The sequence below is a fragment of the Pelobates fuscus genome, chromosome 3 (assembly GCF_036172605.1).
Source record: "Pelobates fuscus isolate aPelFus1 chromosome 3, aPelFus1.pri, whole genome shotgun sequence".
In the NCBI taxonomy this organism is placed as follows: Eukaryota; Metazoa; Chordata; class Amphibia; order Anura; family Pelobatidae; genus Pelobates; species Pelobates fuscus.
Window position 1 is genome coordinate 425,788,171 of NC_086319.1, and position 13,376 is coordinate 425,801,546.

A 13,376-nucleotide genomic window follows, 5' to 3' on the forward strand; every position below is an offset into this window, starting at 1 on the left:
CTGCCCCTTCCTGTTCCTTGCTGACCCCTCCTGCTCCTTGCTGACCCTTCCTCTCTTCCTATTCCTTGATGATCCCTCCTGCCCCTTGCTGACCTCTCCTACTCCTTGCTGACCCCTCCTGTCCCTTGCAGACCCCTCCTGCTCCTTGCTGACCCCTCCTGCTCCTTGCTGACCCCTCCTGCTCCTTGCTGACCCTTCATTCTCCTTGCTGACCCTTCATTCTCCTTGCTGACCCTTCATTCTCCTTGCTGACCCTTCCTGCTCCATGCTGCCCCTTCCTGCTCCACAGATATGGCAATGCCTTTACCAATTATTTTTAATTTTAATAACAAAAGCAACAATGTAAAAAAGATCATAAGGAAGCATTGGCATCTGTTAAAACAAGATGAAACATTAAATAAAATTATACCTGAACGTCCAAATGTTATTTTTAGGGGAGCACAAAATTTCAAATCTATTTTAACCAATAATTTTACTAGAGAAACCAAAAAGGCCCCCTTTGTATCTTTCTTTCCACAAATTAAAGGTTTTTGTAAGTGCAAAATGTGTATATTATGCAGAACTACCAATCCTGACGTCCCTCATAAAGTCACCGAATTTGTATCAAATAAGACAAACAAGGTTTATAAAATAAATGATTTTATTAATTGTTCCACAAAAAATGTTATATATCTGCTTGAATGCCCTTGTGGCCTCCAATATGTTGGAATGACCACAAGGTGCTTAAAGACACGCTTAAGTGAGCACTGCAGAAACATTAAAAATGGATACCAGAATCATTCTGTATCCAAACACTTTATTACACATAATAAAGATCCAAAAATGCTAAAATGTATTGGTATAACAAAATGTGTTGTTCCATGGAGGGGCGGAAATATTAAGAATATTTTAGGCAGAAAAGAAATGGAGTGGGTTTATAGACTCCAAACCCTTGCCCCACACGGTCTTAATGTTGATTTTGATCTGTTCAACTTTTTATAATATTTTTTATTTCTCTGTATATGCTTCTGCTTATTTTTATTCCACTGCCTCTTTGTTATTTATTTTTTTACATTTTGGGGCTGCTGTTGCTTTAAGACATTGGTTTTCATGCACTGTTCTTATGTCTGCTTTTATATTGTTATACCATCATGTCTGGTCACACTGTTTAAGTGGATCAGACATGATGTGTATTTTCCTTTTACATGTTTTTACTACATGCTTCTTTATCTAGCCTTTTCTGTCCGGCCAGCCGCAGTTCTGTGCGTGCCGACCGGCTGTTTATTTTCATTGCCATGACGACCGCTGTCATCAGCCGCGTCACTCAATCCACGCCCCTCCTATACCGACGGCCGCAGCTTCGTGCGAGCCGTCGCTTTTCCCCTTCACGTCAGCCGCATATTCTATGCGTGCTGACGTGATGCAGCCCATGCCTCCCTCCTATCTGTAGTCTTGTTGAGACGCTGGCGGCTGCGCAGTGCTCGCCGGCGTCTCACTACATTTCCCACAATCCCCCTGCTTTGTTTATGCCGGTCATGTGACCGAGCTTCATTATATTGTTTTTATCGCATTACACGCTCGTTTTTTATATACATTTGTACAATCATGTTGCCATTATGCTTTTTTATGCTAACATATTGTTCTTATATAATTTTTAATATGGTTTTATATTATCATTTGAATCCTTTGCTGTGATTGGTTAGCCCAATTTTCTGCGCCAATTTCAAAGTACTGTGTTTGTTATTTAAAATTTTGCCAGGTATCAGGTTCTTTCCCCATATTGATAACGCCGTATTGGCGAAACGCGTTTATGGTTATAATATTGTGTATTTTTAATATTAAAGTATATTTTATCACTTTTTATTGTATTTTTTATATATATTTATTACTTCCTTACCTGGCATTTTATCATCACTTCGGACTCCAAGAAATCCTAGGTGGGGATAATACCACCAACGCTATTTTAAAGGAGCAGTGTACCTGCTCCCCCATTTGCCATACAAAGGACGGAGAAAACACACTAAAGACGGAGGACACCTACTGCATATCCCATAAGCGGGGATCCAAACCGCTGCACGCCCTCTACACCAGAGCAGGCTTTTGCTCTTTCAAATGTGAGTTTGCATTCAAGAGTTTTATCCATTTTTTTCCCCTCTAATTTTTAACAATACTACACTATCTGGCTTCCTTTATATACCCTTTGTCTCTTACATATGAGTGGATTCATAAGGAAGAACCAAACAAGGATAACTATTGCGGACTGAACATTGCTGTACCAGACGACCACATCAGATCGATTTAGATAAGACTTTCTATTTTTATTTTTATATTCGGACTATCTGTTCATTATTTTATTTATTTTGTATTAGGCGCAGCTCTTATTTCTATTTGTTTTTATTGTGTTACTTTTAAGGGTCTTTGAGGGATTCCCTTATAGAGTTGCTGCCTCCTGTGTTATCCAGCGCTTACTCATTTTTCTGTTTTTACCTTCCTGCTCCTTGCTGACCCTTCCTGCTCCTTGCTGACCCTTCCTGCTCCTTGCTGACCCTTCCTGCTCCTTGCTGACCCTTCCTGCTCCTTGCTGACCCCTCCTCCCCTTGAAGACCCCTCTTGCTCCTTGCTGACCATTCCTGCTCCTTTTTGCCCCTTCCTGTTTGTCAGGGCCGAACCTGAGTTGGGAGTCTGTAGCGCAGATATGTTGCTCACCCTTGCAGATAGCCACAGGCCAAGGTGGTCAGGTAAGAATTCACCTAGCCTGTGGGTCTGTGCACGGGGGCTGTGCAGGATGCAGTACCAATACGCAGGACAGGCAAGGACTGAACCAGCAGCAATGTCGAGGGATAGCCAAGGTCAAAGGATGCCAGAGGTCAGGAACAATGAGGAGTAGCCGAAGTCAAGGGATGCCAGAGGTCAGAATAAACGAGTCAGAAGCCAGGGTCAAAACACGAAGCAGATGAAACAGGAACACTGGTACGAAACAGGATCAAAGACTTGACACTGAGCACAGGGCGAGGCTGGGTTTAAATACCCTGCTGATGACCGATCAGAGTCAGGTGAGACACAGACAAGTCAAGGTGCAGCCCCCGGTGTAGTAGCCATGCCAGGATGAACAGGACCGGAATCAGTAGTCTCTGTATAAAGCTGCTGTGGCTCAGAGGCAGAAAGCAGGACTAGGACTGAGAAGTTCCCTGGTTCAAGTCCCCTGTTGGGAACTCCAGGAGCGACCACGTCTGGCTGGCTGTCTAACTGGTGAGAACCGTGACACTGCTCCTTGCTGACCCCTCCTGCTCCTTTCTGCCCCTGGATTACCTTGCTTGCTGTGACTATTGTTCTATGGGATTTTATTACTTGTTCCTGAGCCTCACTGGGATCTTTAGTGGAGTTAACGTGTGAAAGACCAGCTCTCCGCTACAATACATATACACACACACACACACACACACACACACATATATATACACTTTTATTTCCTATATATAAATAATTAAATAATTTTATAATATATTATTAGATATATATCAAAGTACACTTATAATGAAATCATATTTATTTATTTATTATTGCCATTTATATAGCGCCAACAGATTCCGTAGCGCTTTACAATATTATGAGAGGGGGATTTAACTATAAATAGGACAATTGCAAGAAATCTTACAGGAACAATAGGTTGAAGAGGACCCTGCTCAAACGAGCTTACAGACTATAGGAGATGGGGTGTAAAACACGTTAGGACAGGAATTTGCAGTCAAATAAGGTGGACTTCCCTTTAGGAGAGGGCAAGAGACAGGTATGTGAGGTAGAGGTTAGTCTTGGAGGCCATAAGCTTTCCTAAAGAGATGGGTTTAAGGCACTTCTTAAAAGATGCAAGACTAGGGGAGAGTCTGATGGTGGTAGGCAGGCTATTCCATAGGAAGGGAGCTGCCCGCGAGAAGTCCTGCAAGCGCGAGTTGGCCGTACGAGTGAGGACAACAGACAGGAGGTGGTCACGGGCAGAGCGGAGAGACCGAGAAGGGGCATACCTATGGATCTGTGAGGAGATATGAGGGGCTAAAGTTGTTCAGAGCTTTATAGGTGTGAGTTAGTACCTTGAATTGACTCCTATAGCATACAGGAAGCCAATGTAAGGACTGGCAGAGGGGTGAGGTGTGAGAGAAACGACTAGAGAGGAAAATCAGTCTAGCAGCAGCGTTCATTATGGACTGTAGGGGTGCAGTACGGCTTTTGGGAAGACCAATCAGGAGAGGGTTACAGTAATCCATGCGGGAAATTACTAGAGCATGGACAAGCTCCTTGGTAGTATCTGGTGCAAGAAAGGGGCGGATGCGGGCTATGTTTTTAAGATGGAATCTACAGGATTTGGCAACATGCTGGATGTGAGGCTCAAAGGTGAGACCAGAGTCAAGTATGACGCCAAGATAGCGCGCTTGCAAGGATGGACTGATGTTGGTACCACAAACTTGAAGGGAGAGCGAAAGAGGAGGATCAATATTAGGAGGAGGAAAGACAAGGAGCTCAGTTTTTGAGAGATTGAGTTTCAGAAAGCGGGAGGATATCCAGTCAGAGATGGAAGAAAGGCAAGCAGTGACACGTTGCAGGACGGCAGGGGAGAGGTCCGGGGAGGAGAGATATAGCTGGGTGTCATCAGCGTACAGGTGGTAGTGGAATCCAAAAGAGGTAATAAGTTTGCCAAGAGAGGCAGTATAAAGAGAAAATAGAAGGGGACCAAGGACGGAGCCTTGGGGGACTCCAACCGAGACAGGACGAGGGGAGGAGGTATCATTAGAAAAGGAGACACTGAATGAGCGTTGGGAGAGATAAGAGGAAAACCACGAGAGGACAGAGTCACAGAGACCAAGCGATTGAAGAGTTTGAAGAAGGAGAGCATGATCAACGGTGTCAAAGGCCGCTGAGAGGTCAAGAAGAATTAGTATGGAGTAGTGGCCTTTGGATTTAGCTGCGATTAGGTCGTTAGTAACTTTGATAAGGGCAGTCTCTGTAGAGTGCAGGGGGCGGAAGCCAGATTGAAGGGGGTCAAGGAGAGAGTTGGAATTGAGGAAATGAGACACACGGGTAAAGACAAGTCTTTCCAGAAGCTTTGAGGAAAAAGGGAGCAGGGATATGGGACGGTAGTTAGAGAGGGTGGATGGGTCGAGGGATGGTTTTTTTAGTATAGGTACTACAGTTGCATGTTTAAGGTCAGCATGGACGATGCCAGAAGAGAGCGAGCAGTTGAAGATGTGTGTTAGAGAAGGCACGAGACAAGTGGAGAGAGATCTGATGAGGTGAGATGGGACAGGATCGAGCGGGCAAGTGGTGGGGCGAGAGGAGCAAAGAAGAGCAGCCACCTCTTGGTCAGTAGCTGGGGAGAATGTCTGAAGGGTAGGAAAGGCATGATCTATGTGTGATTGAGAAACAGAAAGGCAAGGAGGGGAGAATTCTTTCCTTAGCTGTTCAATCTTGTCAGTGAAGTAACATGCAAAGTTATCAGAAGTAAGGTTAGTTTGGGGGGTGGCCACAGCAGGGCGAAGAAGAGAATTAAAGGTGTGAAAGAGACGCCTGGGGTTGTGGGAACATGAACTAATGAGAGAGGAAAAATAGGACTGTTTGGCAAGGGCAAGGGCTGCACTGTATGAACACAATATGAATCTATAATGGAGAAAGTCTGATTGGGTACGAGACTTCCTCCAGGAGCGTTCAGCACAACGGGAGCATCTTTGCAGGTAGCGTGTTGATTTAGTATGCCATGGTTGGGGGCGGGTCCTCCTCGAGGTGCTTGTTTGGAGTGGCGCTGCAGTGTTCAAGGCAGATGTAAGAGTAGAGTTATATATGGAGATGGCCTGTGAAGGACAGGAGAGGGAAGGGATGGACAGCAGTTGTGAATCAATGTCAGCTGACAACTGTTGGAGATCAAGAGAATTAAGGTCTCTCCTGAGTTGAGGGGGGTTAGGCTGATGTTGTTGGGTGAGGGGGTACGCGAGAGCAAATGATAAGAGGTGGTGATCAGAGAGAGGATATGGAGTGTTGCAGATATTAGATACTGTACATGCATAAGTGAAGATTAGGTCAAGGGTATTGCCAGCTACATGGGTAGGAGAATTTGCCCACTGCGATAGCCCGAGGGAGGAAGTAATTGAAAGTAGTTTAGTGGCTGCAGAGGTCAAAGATGGGTTTATAGGAATATTGAAGTCCCTGAGAATTAGGGATGGAATGTTAGAAGAGAGGAAATAGGGTAGCCAGGCAGCAAAGTGGTCAAGGAAGAGAAGAGGGGAACCAGGGGGGCGGTAAATAACAGCAATGTTAGCAGAGAAGGGTTTGAAAAGGCGAATTGAGTGCATTTCAAATGACGGGAAAGAGAGGGAAGGGGGGGTGGGAAGAGGTTTAAAAGAGCAGTGAGGGGAGAGGAGAAACCCTACACCACCACCTTTACATTCAGAGTTTCTTGGGTTGTGGGTAAGTTGGAGACCACCGAAGGACAAAGATGCAGGGGTGGCAGTGTCAGAGGGGGAGAGCCAGGTTTCTGTTATGGCTAGTAAATCTATTGAGCGAGAGATAAAGAAGTCATGGACAGCAGTGGATTTAGTTATATTGCAAACAGATCGTGCGTTCCAGAGATGGGTATGAGATTAGTGTGGATCCTTGGGTTAGTATAGATGCATTATATATGTATAATATATTATAAAATGATTTAATTATTTTATAATATATTACACATATATACTATAGACACTCCTCACTTATCGACCGGGTTCCCTTCCTATGACCTTGTCGTAGAACAAATCGGTCGGTAAGTGAGGAGTTAAGGGCAGGGACTTTTCATTCCCAGGGACTGGGAATGAAAAGCCCTGGGAAGAAATTCCATACCAGCCACGTAATGCATCGCGCCAGCATAGTGCGCAGATATGGAAGCGGGAAAAAAACTGAAAACTATCACTCAAACATGAAGAAAGCACTCATAGGGCTCAAAATAAAGCAGAGCATATTTATTGTAAGCATATAATCCATGTTTCAGTCCAACTACCTTGATATATTAAGAAATGTTTGGTCATTTGGATTGAAATTGTGAATGTATGCAGCAATAAAAAAAATGATGTTATCTTGCTCATTTTGAAGTAACGAGTGTTCTCTTCACTTTGGCCGACAACTGGATGATCTCCCATAGGAAAGCATTGGGAGGCTATTGCGTATGTGTGGCAAAACGCTGTGCTTCACCGCACCAATGAGCATATCCCCATGGAGATACATTGCATCATTGCATCTCTACGGGGAGCGTTCAGGACCTCCATGCAGAGAGTGTAGATGCTGAACCGTCTAAGTGACTGTCACTAGAGCTGTGCCTAGGCAGCAATGTAAACACTGCCTTTTCTATGAAAAGGTAGCATTTACAGTGCTCAGCCTACAGGGACAGGCTATAGACACCAGAACCACTAAAATCAACTGTAGTAGATCTGGTGACTAAAGTGTCCCTTAAATATCACGTCTTTCTCTCACCAGCCGACTTTGAGTTACAGGGAGAGCAGGAGACACAAGTGAAGTTTGTTTGTCTTTCTCCCTCAATCCTCTTTCACGTGTCTCTCAGCCCCAGCCCCTTTGTCTCTTTCCCAGGCCCCAACACCTATATGTGTATCTTTCCCCACAGCTCCTCTTTGTGTCTCATTCTCTCCTTCCCCACTCCCTCTGTGTGTCTCTTGTTCGTCTTCCTCAGCTCCTCTGTATGCGTCTCCTGTTCTCCTTTCCCAATCTGTCTGTCTCTTTCCCACACACCTCCGTGTGTCTTTTTTACTCCCCAGCCCCTCCATGTGTCTCATTACCTCACAGCCCTCTATGTGTCTTAGTAGCTCAAACATGTGTCCCATTACCAAGCCCTTCATGTGTCCTATTAGCCCTCTCTCCCAGTCCTCCATGTGTCCCTATAGCTCCGTCAGCCTCCCATGTGTCCCCCTCCCAACCTTTCATGTGTCTAGAGTGACCAGATTTTGAAAATATAAAAATGGGGCACCCATTAGCGATACAAAAATCGCAAAAAAAACCCCAAATCAAAACAGAGAAATACATACACACTAGAAGTCTTTAACCTCTTCTTGGCAGAAGGGGCTGCTACAGCTCATCCCCTTCCTGGTACTCAAATGAGTGTATTTTCATTTACATTTTGTAGGAGCATGATCATCAGAGCACACACATACCCTAGACCAGGGCCATCGTAACAGCATAATAGCCCACTGGGCAAACCAATGCACTGGGGCCCTGACTACGCAACCACTCAAAGGAATAAAAATATTAATTATCAATAAAATGAGGCTTATATTTATTGGTACCTCCAACAAATACAATACTTACACACACACACACAGACAGACTGCTGAATACACACACACTGCTGAATACACACAAACCGCAAAAAACACACATAGACTGCTGAATACACACATATAGAGACTGCTGAATATATACACAGGCTGCTGAATACACACATATAGAGACTGCTGAATATATGCACAGGCTGCTGAATACACACACACATACAGACTGCTGAATACACACATATAGAGGCTGCTGAATATATACACAGGCTGCTGAATACACACACACATACAGACTGCTGAATACACACATATAGAGACTGCTGAATATATACACAGACTGCTGAATACACACATATAGAGACTGCAGAATATACACACAGACTGATGAATACACGCACACAGACTGGTGAACGCGCACAGACTGCTGAATACACGCACACACACAGACTGCAGTGAGGGGTGCAGTGTGTGTAGGGGTTCAGAGGTGGGGAGAGCAGTGTGTGTAGGGGTTCTGTGTGTGTGGGGTGTGGTGTGTATTTGGAGGGGGTGCAGTGTGTGTAACGGTTTAGTGTGTGGGGGGGTACAGTGTGTGTGTGCTGTGTGTGTGGAGGGGTGCTGTGTGCGTGAAGGGGTTCTGTGTGCGAGGAAGTGTGCTGTGTGCATGGAAGTATGCTGTGCATGTGAAGGGGTGCTGTGCGTGTGAAGGGGTGCTGAGTGTGAAGGGGTGCTGAGTGTATGGGGGGCTTCTGTGTGAAAGGGTGCTGTGTGCGTGTAAGGGTGCTGTGTGTGTGAAGGGGTGCTGTGTGTGAAAGGGTGCTTAGAGTGTGAGGGGGGGGCCTGAGTGTGTGAAGGGGTGCTGAGTGTGTGGGGGTTCTGTGTGTGTGAAGGGGTGCTGCAGATCGTCGGTCCAGGGCTCCTATCGCGGACGTCCTGTCACGGACCTGTAGGCCGGTGGGGAGATAAGTTTCTCTCCCCACCGGCCCATGAAGGCACACAGCAGGGCCGGCGCTCTGATATCGCTGGCTCTGCATGGGCCGGCAGGTCTCCCCTGTCGGCCTAGGTCCATGGCTATCGCGGCCCACCGGGTATTTGCCGGTATGCCCGATGGCCAGTCCGGGCCTGCCTTGAACGGGTACAAGCCGAACGGGGTGACAAAGGCAACTTCGGAATAGTGTCCTCGGGTAGTCAAATTATTATTATTTCATTATTTATATAGCGCCATCATCTGCCAATTCCCCTTGCACAAATCAATCATGGTGAGGGACAGGCCCCGAGCCATACTATCGTTCCGAGGCATGATATAGGCGTCGGATAAAGTCTTAAATAAAAGATATAAGAGGTTTCTAGCACTTACAATGTCCAAATATGAAAGGCAGCTTTTCCCCCCAAGCCACAGTCTCTCTTGTCTGGTCATTGATGTGGAGTAGAGGAGATGAAAAATTGGGAGAAGTGCCTTGGAGGGGTCGTCAAATTCCAAGTGGCATGTAGTGGGAAAAGAGAGGAAAAATATATAGTGCAGTATGTCAAATATCCAAATTAAAGACCGGAGAAAATACAGCTACAGTGTAGGGAGCGATCTCTCGGCTCTAGACGTAGCACCAGTGCAATGCCCGCTTATGGATATAATTATGAAATATTAGTCAGACCAAATCAGGTAACCTAGACACAAGAGCAAAATAACAGTGCAATAGGATGAGTTGAGCAGTGAATGCAGTGTTTCTCCGGGTACTGTATATAACTATTTCTATTGATGAGTTGAGCAGTGAATGCAGTGTTTCTCCGGGTACTCTATGTAACTTTCTACTGATGAGTTGAGCAGTGAATGCAGTGTTTCTCCGGGTACTGTATATAACTATTTCCACTGATGAGTTGAGCAGTGAATGCAGTGGTTCTCCGGGTACTGTATATAACTATTTCTATTGATGAGTTAAGCAGTGAATGCAGTGTTTCTCCGGGTACTGTATATAACTAATTCTACTGATGAGTTGAGCAGTGAATGCAGTGTTTCTCCGGGTACTGTATATAATTATTTCTATTGATGAGTTGAGCAGTGAATGCAGTGTTTCTCTGGGTACTGTATATAACTAGTTTGACTGGTGAGTTGAGCAGTGAATGCAGTGTTTCTCCAGGTACTCTATATAACTATTTCTACTGATGAGTTGAGCAGTGAATGCAGTGGTTCTCCGGGTACTGTATATAACTATGTCTATTGATGAGTTTAGCAGTGAATGCAGTGTTTCTCCGGGTACTCTATATAACTATTTGTACTGATGAGTTGAGCAGTGAATGCAGTGTTTCTCCAGGTACTGTATATACCTATTTCTATTGATGAGTTGAGCAGTGAATGCAGTGTTTCTCCGAGTACTGTATATAACTATTTCTACTGATGAGTTGAGCAGTGAATGCAGTGGTTCTCCGGGTACTCTATATAACTATTTCTACTGATGAGTTGAGCAGTGAATGCAGTGTTTCTCCGGGTACTGTATATAACTATTTCTACTGATGAGTTGAGCAGTGAATGCAGTGTTTCTCCAGGTACTGGATATAACGATGTCTATTGATGAGTTGAGCAGTGATTCTCCAGGTACTGTATATAACTATGTCTATTGATGAGTTGAGCAGTGAATGCAGTGTTTCTCCAGGTACTGTATATAACTATTTCTACTGATGAGTTGAGCAGTGAATGCAGTGTTTCTCCGGGTACTGGATATAACGATGTCTATTGATGAGTTGAGCAGTGATTCTCCAGGTACTGTATATAACTATGTCTATTGATGAGTTGAGCAGTGAATGCAGTGTTTCTCCAGGTACTGTATATAACTATTTCTACTGATGAGTTGAGCAGTGAATGCAGTGTTTCTCCGGGTACTCTATGTAACTTTCTATTGATGAGTTGAGCAGTGAATGCAGTGTTTCTCCGGGTACTGTATATAACTAGTTCTACTGGTGACTTGAGCAGTGAATGCAGTGTTTCTCCGGGTACTGTATATAACTATTTCTACTGATGAGTTGAGCAGTGAATGCAGTGTTTCTCCGGGTACTGTATATAACTATTTCTATTGGTGAGTTGAGCAGTGAATGCAGTGTTTCTCCGGGTACTGTATATAACTAGTTCTACTGGTGACTTGATTAGTGAATGCAGTGTTTCTCCGGGTACTGTGTATAACTAATTCTACTGATGAGTTGAGCAGTGAATGCAGTGTTTCTCCGGGTACTGTGTATAACTAATTCTACTGATGAGTTGAGCAGTGAATGCAGTGTTTCTCCGGGTACTGTATATAACTAGTTCTACTGGTGACTTGAGCAGTGAATGCAGTGTTTCTCCGGGTACTGTATATAACTATTTCTATTGATGAGTTGAGCAGTGAATGCAGTGTTTCTCCGGGTACTGTATATAACTATTTCTACTGATGAGTTGAGCAGTGAATGCAGTGTTTCTCCGGGTACTGTATATAACTATTTCTACTGATGAGTTGAGCAGTGAATGCAGTGTTTCTCCGGGTACTGTATATAACTATTTCTACTGATGAGTTGAGCAGTGAATGCAGTGCTTCTCCGGGTACTGTATATAACTATTTCTATTGATGAGTTGAGCAGTGAATGCAGTGTTTCTCCGGGTACTGTATATAACTATTTCTACTGATGAGTTGAGCAGTGAATGCAGTGTTTCTCCGGGTACTGTATATAACTATTTCTACTGATGAGTTGAGCAGTGAATGCAGTGTTTCTCCGGGTACTGTATATAACTATTTCTACTGATGAGTTGAGCAGTGAATGCAGTGTTTCTCCGGGTACTGTATATAACTATTTCTACTGGTGACTTGAGCAGTGAATGCAGTGTTTCTCCGGGTACTCTATGTAACTTTCTATTGATGAGTTGAGCAGTGAATGCAGTGTTTCTCCAGGTACTGTATATAACTATTTCTACTGATGAGTTGAGCAGTGAATGCAGTGTTTCTCCAGGTACTGGATATAACGATGTCTATTGATGAGTTGAGCAGTGATTCTCCAGGTACTGTATATAACTATGTCTATTGATGAGTTGAGCAGTGAATGCAGTGTTTCTCCGGGTACTGTATATAACTATTTCTACTGATGAGTGGAGCAGTGAATGCAGTGTTTCTCCGGGTACTCTATGTAACTTTCTATCGATGAGTTGAGCAGTGTTTCTCCAGGTACTGTATATAACTATTTCTACTGATGAGTTGAGCAGTGAATGCAGTTTTTCTCCAGGTACTGTATATAACTATTTCTACTGATGAGTTGAGCAGTGAATGCAGTTTTTCTCCAGGTACTGTATATAACTATTTCTACTGATGAGTTGAGCAGTGAATGCAGTGTTTCTCCAGGTACTGTATATAACTATGTCTATTGATGAGTTGAGCAGTGAATGCAGTGTTTCTCCAGGTACTGTATATAACTATTTCTACTGATGAGTTGAGCAGTGAATGCAGTGTTTCTCCAGGTACTGTATATAACTATTTCTACTGATGAGTTGAGCAGTGAATGCAGTGTTTCTCCGGGTACTGTATATAACTATTTCTACTGATGAGTTGAGCAGTGAATGCAGTGTTTCTCCGGGTACTGTATATAACTATTTCTACTGGTGACTTGAGCAGTGAATGCAGTGTTTCTCCGGGTACTCTATGTAACTTTCTATTGATGAGTTGAGCAGTGAATGCAGTGTTTCTCCAGGTACTGTATATAACTATTTCTACTGATGAGTTGAGCAGTGAATGCAGTGTTTCTCCAGGTACTGGATATAACGATGTCTATTGATGAGTTGAGCAGTGATTCTCCAGGTACTGTATATAACTATGTCTATTGATGAGTTGAGCAGTGAATGCAGTGTTTCTCCAGGTACTGTATATAACTATTTCTACTGATGAGTTGAGCAGTGAATGCAGTGTTTCTCCGGGTACTGGATATAACGATGTCTATTGATGAGTTGAGCAGTGATTCTCCAGGTACTGTATATAACTATGTCTATTGATGAGTTGAGCAGTGAATGCAGTGTTTCTCCGGGTACTGTATATAACTATTTCTACTGATGAGTGGAGCAGTGAATGCAGTGTTTCTCCGGGTACTCTATGTAAC